At 40.7% G+C, this 24,717-nt stretch overlaps 1 protein-coding gene across 1 annotated transcript in view; it reads left to right on the forward strand.

Moving 5' to 3' along the window:
* Window positions 1-24,717, forward strand: part of LOC133595358 (homeobox protein cut-like 2) — a 328,330-nt gene that overhangs the window by 136,586 nt on the left and 167,027 nt on the right. The gene's annotated exons all lie outside the window — the stretch shown is intronic.

Consider the following 24,717-nt stretch of genomic DNA (forward strand, 5'->3'; position numbering starts at 1 on the left):
CCGTGTCGCTGGCTGTCGTGTCGTTTTCGTCGTTTTCGCTTGCATACGGTTCAAACCGATATGGCTCAATAGCTTCAGTTTCTTCTTCAATTTCGTTTTCGCTACCTGCCTCCACACTACAACCATCCGTTTCAATACATGCGTAATCTGTTGAATCGCTTAAGCCGCTGAAATCCGAGTCTGAATCCGAGCTAATGTCGCTATATCTTGCTGTTCTATCCGCCATGTTTGTTTGTGTTGGCATCACTGTGTGATGTCACAGGAAAATGGACGGGTGTATATAACGATGGTTAAAATCAGGCACTTTGAAGCTTTTTTTAGGGATATTGCGTGATGGGTAAAATTTTGAAAAAAACTTCGAAAAATTAAATAAGCCACTGGGAACTGATTTTTAATGGTTTTAACCCTTCTGAAATTGTGATAATGTTCCCCTTTAAAAAAGGTAGAAAAGCGCTATACAAGTACAACCCATTTACCATTTACCATGGGGCTGCAGTGCGTTAATAAATGTCCCCACACGATGTACATTTGACAGTGATTCATAGCAGGGAAGCTAACATCAGCCTAAGGTGACAGCCAAAATATCTACTAACGTTTGACGTTGAGTTCATGTAAGCTTGTTGTTTTCCGCTGAAACTTTATGTTCAGTTAATCATGTGACCGCCTGGCTCTGTTTGATGGGTGAAACGGAGTCAAACGTCACCAGTGACTGCATTTGATTGGTGAAACGCAGGCATGCGATAGATCCTACTTTGAAGGTCTGTCTGACAAACCAAAACAAACAAAGCGTGCATTAACAGATCGATAAAAATCAGTAGTGAGTAGCGAGCTGAATGTAGATCAGGGGTCACCAACCTTTTTGAAACCAAGAGCTACTTCTTGGGTACTGATTAATGCGAAGTGCTACCAGTTTGATACACACTTCAATACATTGTCAGAAATAGCCAATTTGCTCAATTTACCTTTTACTCTACGTTATTATTAATAATTAAGGATATTTATCTTTGTGGAAACACTGATCAATAAATACATATAAAAACAGATAAATATCAATATGCAACACTTTATTTTGATATTTTCTCTAAGTGCACATTTTTCAAATTGAACATTTTCAAATGATCACTTCTAAGACAGTCTTGTGAAATCACAATATCCCATTTTAACTAGCTAGCCACTAACATTTTTATAAAAGAGGAGAAAACACGAAAAAATTTAAAATTGAATTTTGAAACATAGTTTATCTTCAATTTCGACTCTTTAAAATTCAAAATTCAACCGAAAAAAAGAAGAGAAAAACTAGCTAATTCGAATCTTTTTGAAAAAATAAAAAAAATAATTTATGGAACATCATTAGTAATTTTTCCTGATTAAGATTAATTTTAGAATTTTGATGACATGTTTTAAATAGGTTAAAATCCAATCTGCACTTTGTTAGAATATATAACAAATTGGACCAAGCTATATTTCTAACAAAGACAAATCCTTATTTCTTCTAGATTTTCCAGAACAAAAATTTTAAAAGAAATTCAAAAGACTTTGAAATAAGATTTAAATTTGATTCTACAGATTTTCTAGATTTGCCAGAAGAATTTTTTTGAATTTTAATCATAATAAGTTTGAAAAAATAGTTCACAAATATTCTTCGTCGAAAAAACAGAAGCTAAAATGAAGAATTAAATTAAAATGTATTTATTATCCATCCATCCATCCATCCATTTTCTACCGCTTATTCCCTTTGGGGTCGCGGGGGGCGCTGGAGCCTATCTCAGCTACAATCGGGCGGAAGGCGGGGTACACCCTGGACAAGTCGCCACCTCATCGCAGGCAGTATTTATTATTCTTTACAATAAAAAAAAAATTTTTACTTGAACATTGATTTAAATTGTCAGGAAAGAAGAGGAAGGAATTTAAAAGATAAAAAGTTATATGTGTTTAAAAATCCTAAAATCATTTTTAAGGTTGTATTTGTTCTCTAAAATTGTCTTTCTGAAAGTTGTAAGAAGCTGTCATGACTTGGTCCTGGGTGTTTGCTTTTCCGGGATGCAACGGAAAGTTGGCTCGGGCGAGACAGGAATGTAAGTATATAATTTATTTTAAACTACAAAAAGAAGTAAACAAAAGGCGCGCACAATGGCGGAGAACAAACTATGAAACCAAAAAGACTATAAACATGGAACAAAAACTTACTTTGGCATGGGACATGAAGCATGATCTAAGAGGATGAAGAGTGTGTAGAGCATAATTGTGGGATGTCGTCAGAACGACAAACTGAAAACAATGAACTTAAATACTATAGACATGATTAACGAAAACAGGTGCGTGACTCAAAACGTGAAACAGGTGCGTGACGTGACAGGTGAAAACTAATGGTTGCTATGGTGACAAAACAAAAGTGCAAAAAAGTCCAAAAACAAAACCGAACATGACCAAAACAAAAACATGATCACACAGACATGACAGAAGCAAAGTAAAAAAATAAATGAATTTATTTAAACAAGTGAAGAAAGACTAAGTCTTTAAAATATTTTCTTGGATTTTCAAATTCTATTTGAGTTTTGTCTCTCTCTTAGAATTAAAAATGTCGAGCAAAGCGAGACCAGCTTGCTAGTAAATAAATACAATTTAAAAAATAGAGGCAGCTCACTGGTAAGTGCTGCTATTTGAGCTATTTTTAGAACAGGCCAGCGGGCGACTCATCTGGTCCTTACGGGGAACTTGGTGACCCCTGATGTAGATAAATGGAGCGGAGTAAAAGTAGCGTTTCTTCTCTATAAATATACTCAAGTAAAAGTATGTTACATTAAAACTACTCTTAGAAGTACAATTCATCCCAAAAGTTACTCAAGTAGATGTAACGGAGTAAATGTAGCGCGTTACTACCCACCTCTGGTTCCGACTGAATTCCGTTACTGGGTACTGATTCACGTAAAATCAAACAGTACCAACTTTCAATACCTAGGTTGCATGTGACTTCTGCGGTGCTTTTTTGTGGACTTCTGGATCTTCCTCCCGGGAGCCTTTTGACAATGGAGACCAGCTGCTGGGTCTCTGCCACACCAGAGTCCGTTTAGAGAGACTGGAGTATATAGAGATGAAGAGACAGGGCTGCGGAGCTAGCACTGAGCGCCGGGACGGACAAGCTTCACGGTGTCTTGGCTGAATGAGCAGGTATTGGACACCTCAGTCTCCTTAGACCAGGGGTCGGCAACCTTTACCACTCAAAGAGCCATTTTGACCAGTTTCACAAATTAAAAAAAACAATGGGAGCCACAAAAATCTTTTGAAATTTAAAATGAAATAACACTGCATACAAAGTTTGGTGGTAGCAGGGGTGTATAATGTAGCCCGAAAGAGTCAGGGCTGCATGGGATTCTGGGTATTTGTTCTGTTGTGTTTATGTTGTGTTAAGGTGCAGATGTTCTCCCGAAATGTGTTTGTCATTCTTGTTTGGTTTTGGTTCAAAGTGTGGCGCATTATTAGTAAGAGTGTTAAAGTTGTTTTATATGGCCACCGTCAGTGTAACCTGTGTGGCTGTTGACCAAGTATGCCTTGCTGTCACTTGCGTGTGCAAATAGAAGATGCATCCAACAAACGGCTGGGCTGGCACGCTGTTTGTACAGATTGTAGAGGGCGCTAAATGCTGTACCATCATGGCACGCCCTTATTATTATTGCTAGGGTGAATATCGGTGAATATTAATCCCGGGAGTTTTCCGCGAGAGGCACCGAGATCCGGAAATCTCCCGGGAAAATCGGGAGGGTCGGCAAGTATGCAGCTGAGCCGCATCAGAGTGATCAAAGAGCCGCGGGTTGCCGACCCCTGCCTTAGACGCATCCTCGCTCATCCATGCGGACTGGACACTGGCCGAGTTAGTGGGCGGTCGAGAGTGGAGTCGGCTCTCTTGGTTGCTTTGTTGGGTCTGCTCCTGTCTCTGGCCATGCTCCCTCCACCCCAGCAGACGATGGCGTGGAACACCGCAGAGGCCACCACAGTGTATATGTTTCTTTTACTTTTTATTCATAGCTGGTTGCATCAGCTCTGCTCTTTTAATGTCTTTAATGTCCTTTGTGTTCTTTGATGTTTCCCTCTTACACACGTGTAAGAGGGATGTGTGCTATGACTATGAGTTGTTTTTTTCCCTTGGCCTCAGTCTGGACCCAGGCTTAGATCGATTCCCCCCATTGTTTACCTGTATCTCACCTTTTCTGTAAGGGGCGCCAGAGATTGGCAGATCCATCAGCGATCCTGTTCTGTCTCCCTCATACTTGCCAACCCTCCCGGATTTTCCGGGAGACTCCCGAAATTCAGCGCCTCTCTCAAAAACCTCCCGGGACAAATTTTCTCCCGAAAATCTCCCGAAATTCAGGTCATGGACCTGAGTCCGCTAACCCACAATATAACCAGCATACCTGCCCAATCACGTTATAACTGTAGAATGATCGAGAGCGAGTTCTTGGTTTCTTATGTGGGTTTATTGTTAGGCAGTTTCATTAACGTCCTCCCAGCGCGGCAACAACACACAACAACAGCAGTCACTTTTTTGTATACCGTAAAGCAGTTCGTCTGCAGTAAACAGCAATGTTGTGACACTCTTAAACAGGACAATACTGCCTTCTAGTGCATTTGATGAAAGCACTTTTGTGCGTGCCACACATCAATGAGAGGGTGTTCAGCATGGTTAGAAAAATAGTGACAGAGAATAGAACAAGGATGGACAATTCAACCCTTAACTCAACAATGAGTAGATGAGTGTTATGTGTGTGTATATGCGTAAATAAATGAACACTGAAATTCAAGTATTTATTATGTATATATATATATATATATATATATATATGAAATTGAAATTGAATTCTAGCTGTAAATATACTCCTCCCCTTTTAGCCACGCCCCCAACCACGCCCCCTCCCATCCCAACCACGCCCACCCCCACCTCCCGAAATCGGAGGTCTCAAGGTTGGCAAGTATGGTCTCCCTGTAATGTTTGTCTGATCTTCAATGGGATTGTGCTGAAAATTAAAATTTGCCCTCGGGGATTAATAAAGTATTTCTGACCATGAATAGATTAACGTGGACCCGGACTTAAACAAGTTGAAAAACTTATTGGGGTGTTACCATTTAGTGGTCAATTGTACGGAATATGTACTGTACTGTGCAATCTACTAATAAAAGCTTCAATCAATCAATGACTGACTGACTGACGTCACTTAATAGTCTAGGTCAGGTGTGCCCAAAGTGATTTACCTTAAATGTAGCATAAAATGATGGGTGGTGAATCTCTAAATGCGCTGTGATGTTTGATGTGTCATACCTCCTCTTGCTACTATAGTCCGCAAGCAAGTTTTGCAAACTAGGAGATTTTCTTCTTCCGAGCGCCGGCTGTCTGTATTTTTGTGGCAGCCGAAGCATACCTAAACAGCCAATTTAGTCATTTTGGTTCAGTTCCGGGCACTGGCCTTCTTCATCCATCATACAGAACGCACAGCTGTGTGCCGTAGGAAGGGTGGTAATATTTGAGGTTACAGCTGGTGCAACTGCACGCGACCTGAAGCATTCCTATCTTCCACTTTCTGTCATACGTGAGGGACGACATGAGGGAAAATCTTTGCGGTTTTGAAACAGTGCCTATTTCAAACTACGGTATATCTTTTAAAACCGATCCCAGTCCATGCCTAGATATAATGCTGTATTCTTGTAGCAGTGTCATTTAAACTAGGAAGACAGATATTATAATAACATGTTACCTGTATACTTATAGCTTTATGGCACTGAAATGAATTTAAAGTAGGGGTGTAACGGTACACAAACATTTCGGTTCGGTACGTACCTTGGTTTAGAGGTCACGGTTCGGTTCATTTTTGGTAAGGAAACAACAAAATATAAATTTTTTGGTTATTTATTTACCAAATTTGTAAACAATGGCATAACATACATATACACACAGGGTCCATTGCCAGAGTTAATGTGGTCAACATATATCAAATAAAAACTAAATAAGATAAGGCTCAGAATGTTTTTTTAACAAAACCTCTCTACATATAAAGTGCTTTTTTTGATTGATTGATTGAGACTTTTATTAGTAGATTGCACAGTCCCCGTCCCCAGCCTGGCTAACTTGGCAGTAAGAGGATGTATGGGCTCATTGTTCTTCCACCATAGAAGAGGGTCAAAATCTAGTTTTTAATCTGCTGCTATAAAAACATTTGTTATTGCTTTAGCCCTGCCTGACTCGCCGAGGAGAGGCTGCTTGAATGCGGTGGTGACGCTTCAAATGGGTTAGCATGTTTGACGTGTTGTCAGAAGCAGCTGCTGAACAATGTCGGCAAACCTCCGTCCTCCATTGTTGTATCGCGCAGCCAAAGTGTTCCCAAACGGGAGATCTTAACGAGGCAGGAGGGTCTTTCAGCTCTGGCTTTTACATGTTGTAGTAGCCCGGTCGTTGCTAGCATGCCGTGTGTTGTGCCTCGGTGTGCATTGTTTACACAACGTACGTTACGCTACTTAATATGTCCGTGTGGAAACTCGTTCGGTACACCTCCGAACCGAACCGAAACGGTTCAATACAAATACACGTACCGTTACACCCCTAGTACCGTATTTTTTGGAGTATAAATCGCACTGGAGTATAAGTCGCATTTTTGGGGGAAATTTATTTGATAAAAGCCAACACCAAGAATAGACATTTGAAAGGCAATTTAAAATAAATAAAGAATAGTGAACAACAGGCTGAATAAGTGTACGTTATATGAGGCATAAATAACCAACTGGTATGTTAACGTAACATATTATGGTAAGAGTCATTCAAATAACTATAACATATAGAACATGCTATACGTTTACCAAACAATCTGTCACTCCTAATCGCTAAATCCCATGAAATCTTATACGTCCAGTCTCTTACAGTGACGTGCAGTCACTAGAGGCCCCGCCTCACCTGCCATCATGGAAAGAAAAAAAATGTAAAAAGAAAAAAATATATATTAAATTGTTAAATGTATCCAGTGATTATACTATAAAGTTATTTTCCATTTAACTTCACCAGTTTTAGATTATTTTTATTCAAAATCGCTGAATTTTCACATTTGCCGTTCAAATACTGAGAAGAGACGGTGCGGTGAACAGCAGCCAGTCGAGGCACGTCACTCAGTGCCTCAACATGGATTCCGGACTCGGCTAACTGCTGGCCTGATGTGCAGTGAGACCGTATTGCTATATGAACTATATTATACATTTCCATAGTTTAGTTAGCTGAGGTATATAATGTACATATTTTGTCAACAATTGTATGTGTGTAACGTATTTCTTGTGCTGAGCGATCATAAAACAGCTGCAAAAGATGCACTGGCTGAGGCTCGCCTCCTGCACCCCCGCCGTAGAATGCACGGCAACCCCTGACGGGAGTGTTATATCAACTAAAGCCAACACTTAAACTTTCCATGTGCAAGATTGAATCTATTTAAAAAAGTTATTTCATAAGAAGCCAAAAAGTGCAAAAACAATAATGTTCGTGTTGGAGGAGTTGTGAATGACTGCAGGGCCACAACATTAGGTACACCTGCAGACTGCAGACTGCAGGTGTACCTAATTCACAATTCCTCCAACACGAACATTATTGTTTTTGCACTTTTTGGCTTCATATTAGATAACTTTTGTAACCTATTTTTATGGGCTTTCCTCTTTGTGATGTTAAGTTCAGTACAGTATATGCCTTGAGCTCTTATTTTGAAGGCGCTAAGAGCGGAATTTTGACACGGAGTGGAGCGGAAGTTTTTGAAAGAAGGTAAATAAAGTGGTCCTCGTGTAAACTGGAGCCTCCGTGTTTGTTATTTTGTAGTTTCATACAGTATAGGCGACATTTATAAACCCTCGGTTACACTTTTTTAAATAGATTCAATCTTGCACGTGGAAAGTTGAAGTGAGGGCTTTAGTTGATATAACACTCTCGTCAGGGGGTTCATTAATCAGCACAACAGCGGCACATTTATAAGTAAAGGTAAGACCATAATAAAGTTTTTTTATTAAATGTGCTTTTTTATGTGCTACAGTTTGTATGTGTAAAGTTAAAGTTAAGTTAAAGTACCAATGATTGTCACACACACTTGGTGTGGTGAAATTTGTCCTCTGCATTTGACCCCTGGGAGGTGAGGGGAGCAGTGGGCAGCAGCAGCGCCGCGCCCGGGAATCATTTTTGGTGATTTAACCCCCAATTCCAACCCTTGATGCTGAGTGCCAAGCAGGGAAGAATGCTGGTATGAGCTTTTAAACATAACCCGTTAACTGCTGCCAATCAAATGTCAGTGCCTCACCAGCCATCAACCTCACCGCACGTCACTGGTCTCTTACGTGAATGAGCTAAATAATATTATTTGATATTTTACAGTAATGTGTTGATAATTTCACACATAAGTCGCTCCTGAGTAGAAGTCGCACCCCCGGCCAAACTATGAAAAAAACTGCGACTTATAGTCCGAAAAATACGGTAATAATCTGTTCAAATAGTACAACTGTCCCGAAATGTGTATTGTTTCATCCACGTGCTAAACAAGGACTGTAAAGAGCCCAAATCCACTTCTGGATGCTCTAGTTACTTCCCAAGTCAAGCACGACTTTGAATTAAATTGTATTGTTACATGTTTGTGCTACGTTTTGCACGTGATGGAAGTGTGTGAAGTGGAGCAGCTCCAGCCAAATTGACAAGAGAGTAAAATTGGAGGAAGAGCAGTGTGGGGTAAACAGATGGAGAGAGATGCCAGGTGATAGCAGACCCCCCACCGCTCCCCCTGTCAGAAGCCGCATGCTCGGCTCACGTTCCCAGCGCCAGGTCATGGGGGGTCAGAGGGGCCTCCTCCTGTCTGGATGCTCTCTCTCTCTCTCTCAAACTCTCTCTCTCTCTGTCTAACAAAACTGCACATACACTGATTGCCCGTTTCTGGGATGTGCAGCCGAGAGACAGATAAGATTTGGCTTCTGCCATACAGCCACACATGTTTGGTCAAGGCCCTGTCAACCTCAAACAAACTACCCACCCCCTCCCCCCACTCTTCTTTCCTCCCTGGTAGGAATGAGAAGGTAGGGCGTTTGCATGTAACGTTGAGGCCCGACTAGACAGCAATGATTGGGGACATTGATCGTGGCAATTTGATTTATTGATCAGTCCCCCCCCCTTCTCAAATGTGGCAGGGCTAATCTCGGGCAGCTATGGACAATCTTGTGTCTGGGCGGCGATAAGGCGCATATGAAAGGGAACTATACTTATCTTAATCACAAACTGGTCCTTGAACTGCCCTGCTTTTGCAGCACATGCATATGAACAGCGTGTGCACCTATAGCCGCTATTTTGTGCCAGACCTTAAAACGCAATTGTGTGTGTGTGTGTGTGTGTGTGTGTGTTTTTGCGTTGGGGGTTGTGAAGCAGTACAGTCACCAGGCAGAACAGAGTGGATCTATAAATTGATGGAATTCAAAGCCTCCAGCATCGATTACCATTATAACAAACAGCAGCACACAGAATGTCTGATTATTTTCAGACAAAGATTCTGTGCTCTCAGCAGCAATTCTGCTGATGCTGTCACAGTTTCCGACATCTGCCTATGATTGCAATTAGATGGGCTACAAAAAGAAAAATAATACCCAATCTGCATTTTCCTCTCTCCTCCCTTTTTCCCCCTCCACTTTAATTTGTGCTGTCCAAGCCCAGTGAGCACAATAGTGATTTTAACTCAGCCCACCTCCGTGCAAGTACCTCGGTTGTCAACATTTTCTACCGCCAAAAAAATAGCTTACTACTACAGATGTAATCAAGACGCCTAGTTTAATGAATCAGTGTCAGAGCCTTTCTATGCAGTTAATTAGTGAATCCTGCACTTTCTCTTTAACGCTTTCACTTGCAGAAAATCTGTACATCTCCTTGCCTCTTTTCAAAATACATTACCGAGTACAAAAAGCGGGTAAAACTAGACCAGTGGTTCTTAACCCGGGTTCGATGGAACCCTAGGGGTTCGGTGAGTCGGGCTCAGGGGTTCGGCGGAGGTCGAGACACACCCGACTCATCGTGTAAATAGAAACTTCTCCCTATCGGCGTATTACGGATACGACAACAGCTGACTGATTTGCAGGTGTGTAATTTGTTGTGAGTTTATGCACTGTGTTGGTTTTGTTCTTTGAACAAGATGATGTTCATGCACGCTTCATTTTGTGCACCAGTAAAAACATGGTAACACTTTAGTATGGGGAACATATTCACCATTAATTAGTTGCTTATTAACATGCAAAGTAGTAACATATTGGCTCTTAACTAGTCATTATTAAGTACCACATTTTTCGGAGTATAAGTCGCACCGGAGTATAAGTCACACCTGCCGGTATACCGTACAACCCTACACTAAACTGATACTGATGACTGTGGTTTCTAGTTATTATATTCAGTTTTCTAACACTATGAAGTTTAATTTGCAAGTAAGCATTCATTTCAGCTTTGCCCTCAGTGTGTTGCTGTCGTCAGGAAGTTGTCTTTGGCATTAGGTTGAATACACACACACACACACACACACACACACACACACACACACACACACACAAAAGCCGATGCCACATATAGATTGCAGTCCAGTGGGAAATATTTATCGATTAGTCAATATATCGATTTATACTTCTCCAATTCAACTGAAGCCTCAGGAAGTCACCCTGTGTGGGGTACGTATATTGACGTGTAAGGTCAGCCATAGATTGTATTGACTTGACGGCGTTCACAAATTAGCTTTAGTCCACGTTTGATAATAAAGAAATGCTAACGCTCCCCGAGTGTGTGGCAGCGGTTTAATTTTCTCACATGGAAAATAAACTGCAGTCTTCATTTAACAGTTTTCAGTTTGGACACAAAACAAAAAAAAAGCTACTTTCCATTTTATAGTCTTTGAATCAGATTGTATCACATTGTTGTAGATGAGCTAAATATCGTGGAATGCAATCAGAACTAGAGATGTCCGATAATGGCTTTTTTTGCCGATATTCCGATATTGTCCAACTCTTAATTACCGATTCCGATATCAACCGATACCGATATATACAGTCGTGGAATTAACACATTATTATGACTCATTTTGTTGTGATGCCCCGCTGGATGCATTAAACAATGTAACAAGGTTTTCCAAAATAAATCAACTCAAGTTATGGAAGAAAAGTGCCAACATGGCACTGCCATATTTATTATTGAAGTCAAAAAGTGCATTATTTTTTTTAACATGCCTCAAAGCAGCTTGGAATTTGGGACAGGCTCTCCCTGAGAGAGCATGAGGAGGTTGAGGTGGGCGGGGTTGAGGTGGAGGGGGTAGGGGGTGGCGGTGGGTGTATATTGTAGCGTCCCGGAAGAGTTAGTGCTGCAAGGGCTTCTGGGTATTTGTTCTGTTGTGTTTATGTTGTGTTACGGTGCGGATGTTCTCCCGAAATGTGTTTGTCATTCTTGGTTGGTGTGGGTTCACAGTGTGGCGCATATTTGTAACAGTGTTAAAGTTGTTTATACGGCCACCCTCAGTGTGACCCATACTTGCCAACCTTGAGACCTCCGAATTCGGGAGATGGGGGGGAGGGTGTGTGTGTGTGTGTGTGTGTGTGTGTTGGGGGCGGTGTTGAGGTGCAGGCAGCATACCCCTTCCCTTTCGAGCTTTTCTGGATGAAATAAAAAAAAAAATTTCCAATCATTTTGGAACTTGCAAGCGTATTTCTTCTTCTTACTCGTCGTCGCCATGTCTCTTTTTCGTTCTTCTGCTTCGTCTCCTTCTTGTTTTGTGTGCAGTTGTGCACTGAGCTCCAAAAGCCGTAGATGTTATTGTAGCGTCCCGGAAGAGTTAGTGCTGCAAGGGATTCTGGGTATTTGTTCTGTTGTGTTTATGTTGTGTTACGGTGCGGATGTTCTCCCGAAATGTGTTTGTCATTCTTGTTTGGTGTGGGTTCACAGTGTGGCGCATATTTGTAACAGTGTTAAAGTTGTTTATACGGCCACCCTCAGTGTGACCCATACTTGCCAACCTTGAGACCTCCGAATTCGGGAGATGGGGGGGAGGGTGTGTGTGTGTGTGTGTGTGTGTGTGTGTGTGTGTGTGTGTGTGTGTGTGTGTGTGTGTGTGTGTGTGTGTTGGGGGCGGTGTTGAGGTGCAGGCAGCAAACCCCTTCCCCTTTGAGCTTTTCTGGATGAAATTTAAAAAAAAACTTCCAATCATTTTGGAACTTGCAAGTGTATTTCTTCTTCTTACTCGTCGTCGCCATGTCTCTTTTTCGTTCTTCTGCTTCGTCTCCTTCTTGTTGTGTGTGCAGTTGTGCACTGAGCTCCAAAAGCAGTAGATGTTATTGTAGCGTCCCGGAAGAGTTAGTGCTGCAAGGGATTCTGGGTATTTGTTCTGTTGTGTTACGGTGCGGATGTTCTCCCGAAATGTCAATCAATCAATCAATCAATGTTTATTTACATAGCCCTAAATCACAAGTGTCTCAAAGGGCTGCACAAGCCACAACGACATCCTCGGTACAAAGCCCACATAAGGGCAAGGAAAAACTCACCCCAGTGGGACGTCGATGTGAATGACTATGAGAAACCTTGGAGAGGACCGCATATGTGGGTAACCCCCCCCCCCCCCCAAGGGGAGACCGAATGCAATGGATGTCGAGTGGGTCTGACATAATATTGTGAGAGTCCAGTCCATAGTGGATCCAACATAATAGTAAGAGTCCAGTCCATAGTGGGGCCAGCAGGAAATGTGTTTGTCATTCTTGTTTGGTGTGGGTTCACAGTGTGGCGCATATTTGCAACAGTGTTAAAGTTGTTTATACGGCCACCCTCAGTGTGACCTGTATGGCTGTTGACCAAGTATGCCTTGCGTTATCATTAAACCAGTTAAAAGATCATACAATGTGTCAGCATTTCTTGACATTTTCGTGCAAAGACCATTGTTAAACCCATCCAACGCTACATTATCATGTGACTGAGCCGGCACGCTGTTTATATGGAGGAAAAGCGGACGCCTGGACAACATGCGGCTGTTAAGGGGTGAAGGTTTCAGGTGAGAGAGGACGTTAAAGGCAGTGCCTTTAAGGCACGCCCCCAATATTGTTGTCAGGGTGAAATCGGGAGAAATTCGGGAGAATGGTTGCCCCGGGAGATTTTTGTGAGGGCACTGAATTTCGGGAGTCTCCCGGGAAAATCGGGAGGGTTGGCAAGTATGTTGTGACCTGTATGGCTGTTGACCCAGTATGACTTGCATTCACTTGTGTGTGTGAAAAGCCGTAGATATTATGTGATTGGGCTGGCACGCAAAGGCAGTGCCTTTAAGGTTTATTGGCGCTCTGTACTTCTCCCTACGTCCGTGTACACAGCGGCGTTTTTAAAAAGTCATACATTTTACTTTTTGAAACCGTAACCGATAATTTCCGATACCACATTTTAAAGCATTTATCGGCCGATAATATCGGCAGTCCGATATCATCGGACATCTCTAATCAGAATCATGGGAAATGATACTAATACTAAATATGAGTTGTTACCTCACCAAGCAGATGGAGTCCATATTGAATTTTTGCAAAAAAAAAAAAAAAAAAGCATCCTTCCTTCCAAGGCAAAGGACACATATCTCATGTTTTACGTTTCTTATTTTTATGTGGCATTCGGCATCACTTTGAGCTCCAAGGCCATTTTCTGACGTTTAACAGGCCAGATAGAGGTCCATCTTATTAAAGCCAAAAAGCTTCTCGCTTCCTTGTCTTTGTTTTGCAGCCAGAAGCCACTAAGCTATCCCCTCACACATTGACCTACGGACTTAAGGACTGAATTCCCTCTTTCCTCTCCCCTCCGCCACAATGACAGCTTGCTCTCCCATGGGGACATTCATCAATTATGGCTGGATGTTTGACTGGCAGAGGCTTAATGACAGGAGCTCTGTATTGACCCGACTGCCACACACTAAAAATTGGGTCCCACATGCCCTTTTTAAAACCTGTCAAATGATTAAAGAGAAACTCCTCTTTTTTTTTACGGAAAATTGAATTCATTTTTAAACCGGAAAGTCTTTATGATGTCAGAAGCATGTACTGTACACGTATTTTCAAGCGATTCCCCAAAAACTAAACGTCTAGGATTTGAGGTCAATGAATCAATCAATCAATCAATGTTTATTCATATAGCCCTAAATCACAAGTGTCTCAAAGGGCTGCACAAGCCACAACGACATCTACGGTTCAGCACCCACATAAGGGCAAGGAAAAACTCACAACCCAGTGGGGCGTCGATGTGAATGACTATGAGAAACCTTGGAGAGGACCTCTAGGGGAGACCGGATGCAATGGACGTTGAGTAGGTCTGACATACTATTGTGAAAGTCCAGTCCATAGTACAAACCCCGTTTCCATATGAGTTGGGAAATTGTGTTAGATGTAAATATAAACGGAATACAATGATTTGCAAATCCTTTTCAACCCATATTCAATTGAATGCACTACAAAGACAACATATTTGATGTTCAAACTCATAAACTTTATTTTTTTTTTGCAAATAATCATTAACTTAGAATTTCATGGCTGCAACACGTGCCAAAGTAGTTGGGAAAGGGCATGTTCACCACTGTGTTACATGGCCTTTCCTTTTAACAACACTCAGTAAATGTTTGGGAACTGAGGAGACACATTTTTTAAGCTTCTCAGGTGGAATTCTTTCCCATTCTTGCTTGATGTACAGCTTAAGTTGTTCAACAGTCCGGGGGTCTCCGTTATGCTATTTTAGGCTTCATAATGCGCCACACATTTTCAATGGGAGACAGGTCTGGACTACAGGCAAGCCAGTCTAGTACCCGCACTCTTTTACTATGAAGCCACGTTGATGTAACACGTGGCTTGGCATTGTCTTGCTGAAATAAGCAGGGGCGTCCATGGTAACGTTGCTTGGATGGCAACATATGTTGCTCCAAAACCTGTATGTACCTTTCAGCATTAATGGCGCCTTCACAGATGTGTAAGTTACCCATGTCTTGGGCACTAATACACCCCCATACCATCACAGATGCTGGCTTTTCAACTTTGCGCCTTTAACAATCCGGATGGTTCTTTTCCTCTTTGGTCCAGAGGACACGACGTCCACAGTTTCCAAAAACAATTTGAAATGTGGACTCGTCAGACCACAGAACACTTTTCCACTTTGAATCAGTACATCTTAGATGAGCTCAAACCCAGCGAAATCGACGGTGTTTCTGGGTGTTGTTGATAAACGGTTTTCGCCTTGCATAGGAGAGTTCTAACTTGCACTTACAGATGTAGCGACCAACTGTAGTTACTGACAGTGGGTTTCTGAAGTGTTCCTGAGCCCATGTGGTGATATCCTTTACACACTTATGTCGCTTGTTGATGCGGTACAGCCTGAGGGATCGAAGGTCACGGGCTTAGCTGCTTACATGCAGTGATTTCTCCAGATTCTCTGAACCCTTTGATGATATTACGGACCGTAGATGGTGAAATCCCTAAATTCCTTGCAATAGCTGGTTGAGAAAGGTTTTTCTTAAACTGTTCAACAATTTGCTCACGCATTTGTTGACAAAGTGGAGACCCTCGCCCCATCCTTGTTTGTGAATGACTGAGCATTTCATGGAATCTACTTTTATACTCAATCATGGCACCCACCTGTTCCCAATTAGCCTGCACACCTGTGGGATGTTCCAAATAAGTGTTTGATGAGCATTCCTCAACTTTATCAGTATTTATTGCCACCTTTCCCAACTTCTTTGTCACGTGTTGCTGGCATCAAGTTCTAAAGTTAATGATTATTTGCAAAAAAAAAAAAAAAAAGTTTATCAGTTTGAACATCAAATATGTTGTCTTTGTAGCATATTCAACTGAATATGGGTTGAAAAGGATTTGCAAATCATTGTATTCCGTTTATGGCTTCCTCCGGCCAAGATCTTCAGCTCTTACTGGATCGGTTCGCAGCCGAGTGTGAAGCGACTGGGATGGGAATCAGCACCTCCAAGTCCGAGTCCATGGTTCTCTCCCGGAAAAGGGTGGAGTGCCATCTCCGGGTTGGGGAGGAGATCTTGCCCCAAGTGGAGGAGTTCAAGTACCTCGGAGTCTTGTTCACGAGTGGGGGAAGAGTGGATCGTGAGATCGACAGGCGGATCGGTGCGGCGTCTTCAGTAATGCGGACGCTGTATCGATCCGTTGTGGTGAAGAAGGAGCTGAGCCGGAAGGCAAAGCTCTCGATTTACCGGTCGATCTACGTTCCCATCCTCACCTATGGTCATGAGCTTTGGGTCATGACCGAAAGGACAAGATCACGGGTACAAGCGGCCGAAATGAGTTTCCTCCGCCGAGTGGCGGGGCTCTCCCTTAGAGATAGGGTGAGAAGCTCTGTCATTCGGGGGGAGCTCAAAGTAAAGCCGCTGCTCCTCCACATCGAGAGGAGCCAGATGAGGTGGTTCGGGCATCTGGTCAGGATGCCACCCGAACGCCTCCCTAGGAAGGTGTTTCGGGCACGTCCGACCGGTAGGAGGCCACGGGGAAGACCCAGGACACGCTGGGAAGACTATCTCTCCCGGCTGGCCTGGGAACGCCTCGGGATCCCCCGGGAGGAGCTGGACGAAGTGGCTGGGGAGAGGTTCCCTGCTTAAGCTGCTGCCCCCGCGACCCGACCTCGGATAAGCGGAAGAAGATGGATGGATGGATGGATGTATTCCGTTTATATTTACATCTAACACAATTTCCCAACTCATATGGAAACGGGGTTTGTACAGAACTATAGGATGCGTCCCAGACTTAAAATTACTTTAATATTAAAGTACCCATAAAATCCACTTAAAGTCACTTCCTCCAGGATGTTACATTTGGTAAGATTGGGGCCACAGGAATCAAGTGTTGGTTAGCAGGCTTCTGAAAGACTCTAATCTTTAGGGCGGCTCATCCCAAGATGGACTGTAATAACCAAGAGAAACGTCTAAAGTCTTGTCGTCTTATCCTTTATAGCTTTGGTGTCTCCAGTTACTGTACAGTTAACGGCCCGAATCATGTGAATTTCACGCATTCTTAACATAGAATGCTTGTAGCAGTAATGCATGGACATTACAAGTGTGCCTTTTTCCTTCATTTACAATCGATCACCAATGAAAATCACACATTTGACATATTTGACCGTGTTTAGTTTACCAACATAATTATTATAAACAACATACTACAGTGGTCCTGTTGACTTCTACAACCCGTCTATGTCGACCAACTCATCAAGTCTTGGTCTGCGGTGTTCTTTTTATGACTTAAAAAGTATGGATGTAGCTAGAGATGTCCGATAATGGCTTTTTTGCCGATATTCCGATATTGTCCAACTCTTAATTACCGATTCCGATATCAACCGATACCGATATATACAGTCGTGGAATTAACACATTATTATGCCTAATTTTGTTGTGATGCCCCGCTGGATGCATTAAACAATGTAACAAGGTTTTCCAAAATAAATCAACTCAAGTTAGGGAAAAAAGTGCCAACATGGCACTGCCATATTTATTATTGAAGTCACAAAGTGCATTATTTTTTTTTTAACATGCCTCAAAACAGCAGCTTGGAAGTTGGGACATGAGGAGGTAGAGGTTGGGGCAGGGGGTGTATATTGTAGCGTCCCGGAAGAGTTAGTGTTGCAAGGACTTCTGGGTATTTGTTCTGTTGTGTTTATGTTGCGTTACGGTGCGAATGTTCTCCCGAAATGTGTTTGTCATTCTTGTTTGGTGTGGGTTCACAGTGTGGCGCATATTTGTAACAGTGTTAAAGTTGTTTACACCCTCAGTGTGACCCATACTTGCCAACCTTGAGACCTCCGAATTCGGGAGATGGGTGTGTGTGTGTGTGTGTGTTGGGGGCGGTGTTGAGGTGCAGGCAGCATACCCCTTCCCCTTCGAGCTTTTCTGGATGAAATGAAATTATTTTTTCCAAATCATTTTGGAACTTGCAAGCGTATTTCTTCTTCTTGCTCGTCGTCGCCATGTCTCTTCTTCGTTCTTCTGCTTCGTCTCCTTCTTGTTGTGTGTGCAGTTGTGCACTGAGCTCCAAAAGCCGTAGATGTTATTGTAGCGTCCCGGAAGAGTTAGTGCTGCAAGGGATTCTGGGTATTTGTTCTGTTGTGTGGCGCATATTTGTAACAGTGTTAAAGTTGTTTATACGGCCACCCTCAGTGTGTCCTGTATGTGACTGGGCCGGCACGCAAAGGCAGTGCCTTTAAGGTTTATTGGCGCTCTGTACTTCTCCCTACGTCCGTGTACACAGCGGCGTTTTAAAAAGTCACAAATTTTACTTTTTGAAACAGATACCGATGATTTTGAAACCGATACCGATCATTTCCGATATTACATTTTAAAGCATTTATCGGCCGATAATATAGGCAGTCTGATATTATCGGACATCTCTATTCGCCGCACCGAGTGTGTGTGTGACAATCATTGGTACTTTAATTTTAACTTAACTTTATTTTCCTCATAGTCAAAACGTACAAGGAAAATACTGCAGCAGGTCTGTTAAATAATACAATTAATGAAAACAGATGGAAAAAATTTACAAATGGAAGAAAACAAAGCTTGCATCGCTTAAAAATCCTTTATTATGGCTTATACTGCTGATGTCTCTGGCAAAAGTCCCAAGTGACTCATGACTCATTTTTAGTTATGTTACCAACCACTTATGTCAGTGTAAGTCAGCCAAGCAGTCTTAGGGGTGTCAACATAAACAATATTGTTCCTCTGTAAAACCTACTGTCTCACAAACCACATTGTCAACCCTAGACTAACACCCTCCCCCCCTCCACATCCCACCTCCCCGGATTGCAAATAATCAAATGTAAATAATCAAATGTACCGTTTTTTTCATAGTTTGGCCGGGGGTGCGACTTATACTCAGGAGCGACTTATGTGTGAAATGATTAACACATTAGCGTAAAATATCAAATAATATTATTTATCTCATTCACGTAAGAGACTAGACGTATAAGATTTCATGGGATTTAGCGATTAGGAGTGACAGATTGTTTGGTAAACGTATAGCATGTTCTATATGTTATAGTTATTTGAATGACTCTTACCATAATATGTTACGTTAACATACCAGGCACGTTCTCAGTTGGTTATTTATGCCTCATATAACGTACACTTATTCAGCCTGTTGTTCACTATTCTTTATTTATTTTAAATTGCCTTTCAAATGTCTATTCTTGGTGTTGGCTTTTATCAAATACATTTCCCCCAAAAATGCGACTTATACTCCAGTGCGACTTATATATGTTTTTTTCCTTCTTTATTATGCATTTTCGGCCGGTGCGACTTATACTCCGGAGCGACTTATACTCCGAAAAATACGGTATATACTTGTTCTTATGCTTTCTGAACTCACTATGTTCACTGCTCGCTGTACATATCCTACCAAGTCAGACCTACACTGTTTCAATGTCCATTTCTCAGATGATATTATTGTTGATGACTGAAGTGGTGATATCAACCAAACCCATACTTGCCAACCCTCCCGGATTTTCCGGGAGACTCCCGAAATTTAGCGCCTCTCCCGAAAACCTCCCGGGACAAATTTTCTCCCGAAAAACTCCCGAAATTCAGGCGGACCTGAGTGACGTGTTGACAACACACAACAACAGTGTCTACCGTAAAGCAGTTTGTCTGCCGTAAACAGCAATGTTGTGACACTTTTAAACAGGACAATACTGCCATCTACTGTACATGCATATGTGACCCACCCATAATGTGTCACATTTTTGTGTTGATTTATTTATTTTATTTTGTGGTTTGAATTCGTTTTTGGAGCTGTCATTACACATTTATCAGTATGCACATTGGTCAGTAGGGGGCAGTAGGGCGTTTCTTCCCAATTGAATGCTATCACCTGCAGACCGGAAGTGTCTTGTCATTCTGATGAGCGCGACCAGTCTGTGAACAATTGAAACGTCCTGTGTGCTTTTCCTCCTGTATAACAGGTTAGTTTTGGTGAATCAACTCACTGAATAATATCCATGTGATCTTTATAAGTTTAAGTACACATTCTGATGGTGGAGCCTAACTCTAAAGTGTTTGTGAGTTGTAGTTTGTAAATGAACACTGAAATTCAAGTATTTATTTTATATATACCGGTATATATATAAGTATGTATGTATGTATGTATGTATGTATGTATGTATGTATATATATATATATATATATATATATATATATATATATATATATATATATATATATATATATATATATATATAGCTAGAATTCACTGAAAGTCAAGTATTTCTTATATATATCTCAACCACGCCCCTCGCCCCTCCCCCGTCCACGCCCCCGCCCCCACCCCCCACACCCCACCTCCCGAAATTGGAGGTCTCAAGGTTGGCAAGTATGACCAAACCTAACCCCCCAGCCAAAACCCCCCTCTCCACATCCCACCCCCCGGATTGTAAATAATTCAATGTATATACTCTGATGATTAACTTGTGTGATGACAGTATTATGATGATAGTATATATTTGTACCATGAATTGATTTACGTAAACAAGTTGAAAAACTTATTGGGGTGTTACCATTTAGTGGTCAATTGTACGGAATATGTACTGTACTGTGCAATCTACTAATAAAAATGTCAATCAATCAAAACCAATAACTCTTTTTGCCAGACTTGTAAGAACAGTAGAAAGTTTGTAGTCAAACAATCTGATTTGTTTGAATTTCTGAACTAACTTGTAATTATTCGTAGTATTATCAGCTGGTATTAGAAGCTGTCAAGTTATCACTCGGCCTTCCGCCCGAGTGCAGCTGGGATAGTCTCCACCCCCCCGCCACCACGAAAGGGACAAGCGGTAGAAAAATGGATGGATACAACAGTTGTTACAAGCCTCGGAGAACCCGTTTGTCAAGTTGCAAAAGTGATTACGAGAATATAACGCGGTTATGAAAATCCAGCCCTCCAAGTTGCTCGGTGACTCGTCATTCCAGGGACTTGAACCGCTAGCCCTTCAATTAACAGCCGCGACCGGCCGTCTTGCCACCGTCCCCACGAGAACACCGAGGTGGACGTTTCATCCTGTCCTTTTCCACCCTTTTTCCATGTGTGATGATTTATTAAATTGCTTTTAAGTAAGACTGCCCATTAATTAAAACACAGTCATTTTTAATTTCCGCGCCTGGTATATCAATTCCGAGTGCTAATTTGAATCCCCGGCCTGCACTCTTCTATCGAAGTCCAGCATTTACAGGGAAAGCTCCTCATCAATTCTATAATTAATCTCTGCTAAAAGGCAAAATAAGGTGAACGTATGTTTGTTTACTCAATGCTCCGTATAGGAGAGTAGACTTTAAAATCTGCTTTCTCTCTTCTTTTTTTTTTTTTTTTTTTTTACACTTTGCTGAAAGAGCTAGGAATTGGATGACTAATCGATAATATTGGATTTGTGGATGGCGTGCAGTGCAGCAAAGTCCAGCATGAATGCAAGGCTGGTGATGAAGGGCTGCTGCACAGACAGAGGATCAGACATCTTGCCTGGGTGGAGCTCTCATTTCCCCATAACTTAGTAAACCGACGTCAAGACCACAATTATGAAGTAACCTTTGCCAGGTTGCTAAGTTGGGGTTACACTGCAAAAAGTCAGTGTTCAAAAACAAGAAAAACAAAAAACAAAAATGAGGGGTATTTTATTTGAACTAAGCAAAATTATCTGCCAATAGAACAAGAAAATGTGGCTTGTCAAGACTTTCCAAAACAAGTAAAATTAGCTAACCTCAATGAACCCCAAAATACCTTAAAATAAGTATATTCTCACTAATAACAAGTGCACTTTTCTTGGTAGAAAAAAAAGACCTTTTTGCTCAATATGTTGAAAAATATTCTTAAATTAAGTAAACGCTAGTGCCATTATCTTGACATAATGATATGCGCTCGGCATTACATTTCTTGAAACCAGCAAATAATACTAAAAACTAATTTATTGTTCTTAATGGAAAGGCAACAAGGCAACCGATTGTTACTCTCGGGGTCTCCTAGTCGCTCAGGCAAATCATATTGTCTAAAAATGCATTTTTCCATCGATAACATGACATCATCGCGCCAAGTGTGCACATTCAGATAAATTCCTCAAAATTACACTGCAAAAAGTCAGTGTTCAAAAACAAGAAGAAAAAAAATACAAAAATGTGGGGTATTTTATTTGAACTAAGCAAAATTAAGTAATAATTTCTTATTTCAAGCATGAAAAAAAAAAATCATGACTTTGACACAATTGTGTTTCATAATTAAAAAAGATGACAGCCAAATGGACTTTGCTGTTTTATTTTCAATGAAACAATAGAAAACTCGGGCAAATTTTTTTTTATTGTAATTTTGAAGAATTAATCTGAATGTGCATGAACTGTTTCTGTTCAAAATTGTTTAAAATGTCACATGTTTAAATATGAACTGTCAGTTTACTGCACTGTGCCAACTGTACTACTATATGAGTTTTCTATTGTTTCATTGAAAATAAAACAGCAAAGTCTGTCATCTCTTTTAATTATGAGACACAATTGTGTCAAAGTCATGATTTTTTTTTCATGCTTGAAATAAGAAATTATTACTTAATTTTGCTTAGTTCAAATAAAATACCCCTCATTTTTGTATTTTTTTTCTTGTTTTTGAACACTGACTTTTTGCAGTGTAATTTTGAGGAATTTATCTGAATGTGCATGAACTATTTCTGTTCAAAATAGTTTAAAATGTCACATGTTAAATGTTTAAATATTAACTGTCAGTTTACTGTACTGTGCCAACTGTACTACTATATGAGTTTTCTATTGTTTCATTGAAAATAAAACAGCAAAGTCCATTTGGCTGTCATCTGTTTTAATTATGAGACACAATTGTGTCAGTCATGATTTTTTTTTTCATGCTTGAAATAAGAAATTATTACTTAATTTTGCTTAGTTCAAATAAAATACCCCTCATTTTTGTATTTTGTTTTCTTGTTTTTGAACACTGACTTTTTGCAGTGTAATTTTGAGGAATTTATCTGAATGTGCATGAACTATTTCTGTTCAAAATTGTTAGAAATGTCACATGTTAAATGTTTAAATATTAACTGTCAGTTTACTGTACTGTGCCAACTGTACTACTATATGAGTACGTATTTTCTATTGTTTCATTGAAAATAAAACATCAAAGTCAATTTGGCTGTCATCTGTTTTTAATTATGAGACACAATTGTGTCAGTCATGATTTTTTCTTTCATGCTTGAAATAAGAAATTATTACTTAATTTTGCTTAGTTCAAATAAAATATGTCATGTCTGTGTGATCATGCTTTGTTTTAGTCATGTTCGGTTTTGTTTTTGGACTTTTTGTGCACTTTTGTTTTGTTTCGTCACCATAGCAACCATTCGTTTTCACCTGTCACGTCACGCACCTGTTTGACGTTTTGAGTCACTCACCTGCTTTCACTAATCATGTCTATAGTATTTAAGTTCATTGTTTTCAGTTTGTCGTTCTGGCGACATCTTGCATTTATGCTCTACACACTCTTCATCCCCTTAGATCATGCTTCATGTCCCATGCCAAAGTAAGTTTTTGTTCCATGTTTATAGTCTTTTTGATTTCATAGTTTGTTCTCCGCCATTGTGCGCGCCTTTTGTTTACTTCTTTTTGTTTTAGTAATTATAAAATAAATTATGTACTTACATTCCCGTCTCGCCCCAGCCAACTTTCCGTTGCCTTCCGGAAAAGCAAACACCCAGGACCAAGTCTTGACAAAATACCCCTCATTTTTGTATTTTTTTTTTCTTGTTTTTGAACACTGACTTTTTGCAGTGTAATTTTGAGGAATTTATCTGAATGTGCATGAACTATTTATGTTCAAAATAGTTTCAAATGTCACATGTTAAATGCTTGAATATTAACTGTCAGTTTACTGTACTGTGCCAACTGTACTACTATATGAGTACGTGTTTTCTATTGTTTCAAGGTCAAGGTCAAGGTCAAGGTTCAACTTTATTGTCCCCGCGGGGAAATTTGTCTTGGGCACAGTGCATCATTGCTTTCTTAACATACCCAAAAACAACAGAACAAAAACACAAGCACAGACACAACCACAACCATACAACTAACATTTAAACATCAGAACATGGAGCTTGATAGACATAGGTGGCACTTTGATATAGGCATAAAATCTACAGTATGGAGATAAAGATAAAGTACCAATGTGCATTGCATTAGAGCTCATGGATAAAGTGCTGTGTGCTAAAGTGCTTAGTTCTAAAGTGCCTTGTGCTAAAGTGCTATGTGCTAAAAAAGTGCTAACCTATGTATTAAAATTATATTGCACATTGTTGGTCAGCTTAATGGAGGCTGGAACAAATGATAATTTAAGGCGGTTAGATTTGCATAGTGGGACCCGGAGTCTTCTCCCTGATGGCAGGGTTCCATATTCAGGAAAGAGTGGGTGTTGTGAGTTGGAAATAATTTTCATTGAAAATAAAACAGCAAAGTCCATTTGGCTGTCATCTGTTTTAACTATGAGACACAATTGTCTCTTTCATGCTTGAAATAATAAATGATTACTTTAAAAAAAAAAGTAGTTTTATACTTGTGAGTGTTGATGACACAGCTTTGCAACAGTTGATATTCTAGTTTCAAGCATGTTTTACTCAATATAGGTCATCAAATCTCAGCAACAAGCTGTAATATCTTACTGAGATCATTT

Source organism: Nerophis lumbriciformis, linkage group LG12 (genome assembly GCF_033978685.3).
Source record: "Nerophis lumbriciformis linkage group LG12, RoL_Nlum_v2.1, whole genome shotgun sequence".
NCBI classification, from domain to species: Eukaryota; Metazoa; Chordata; class Actinopteri; order Syngnathiformes; family Syngnathidae; genus Nerophis; species Nerophis lumbriciformis.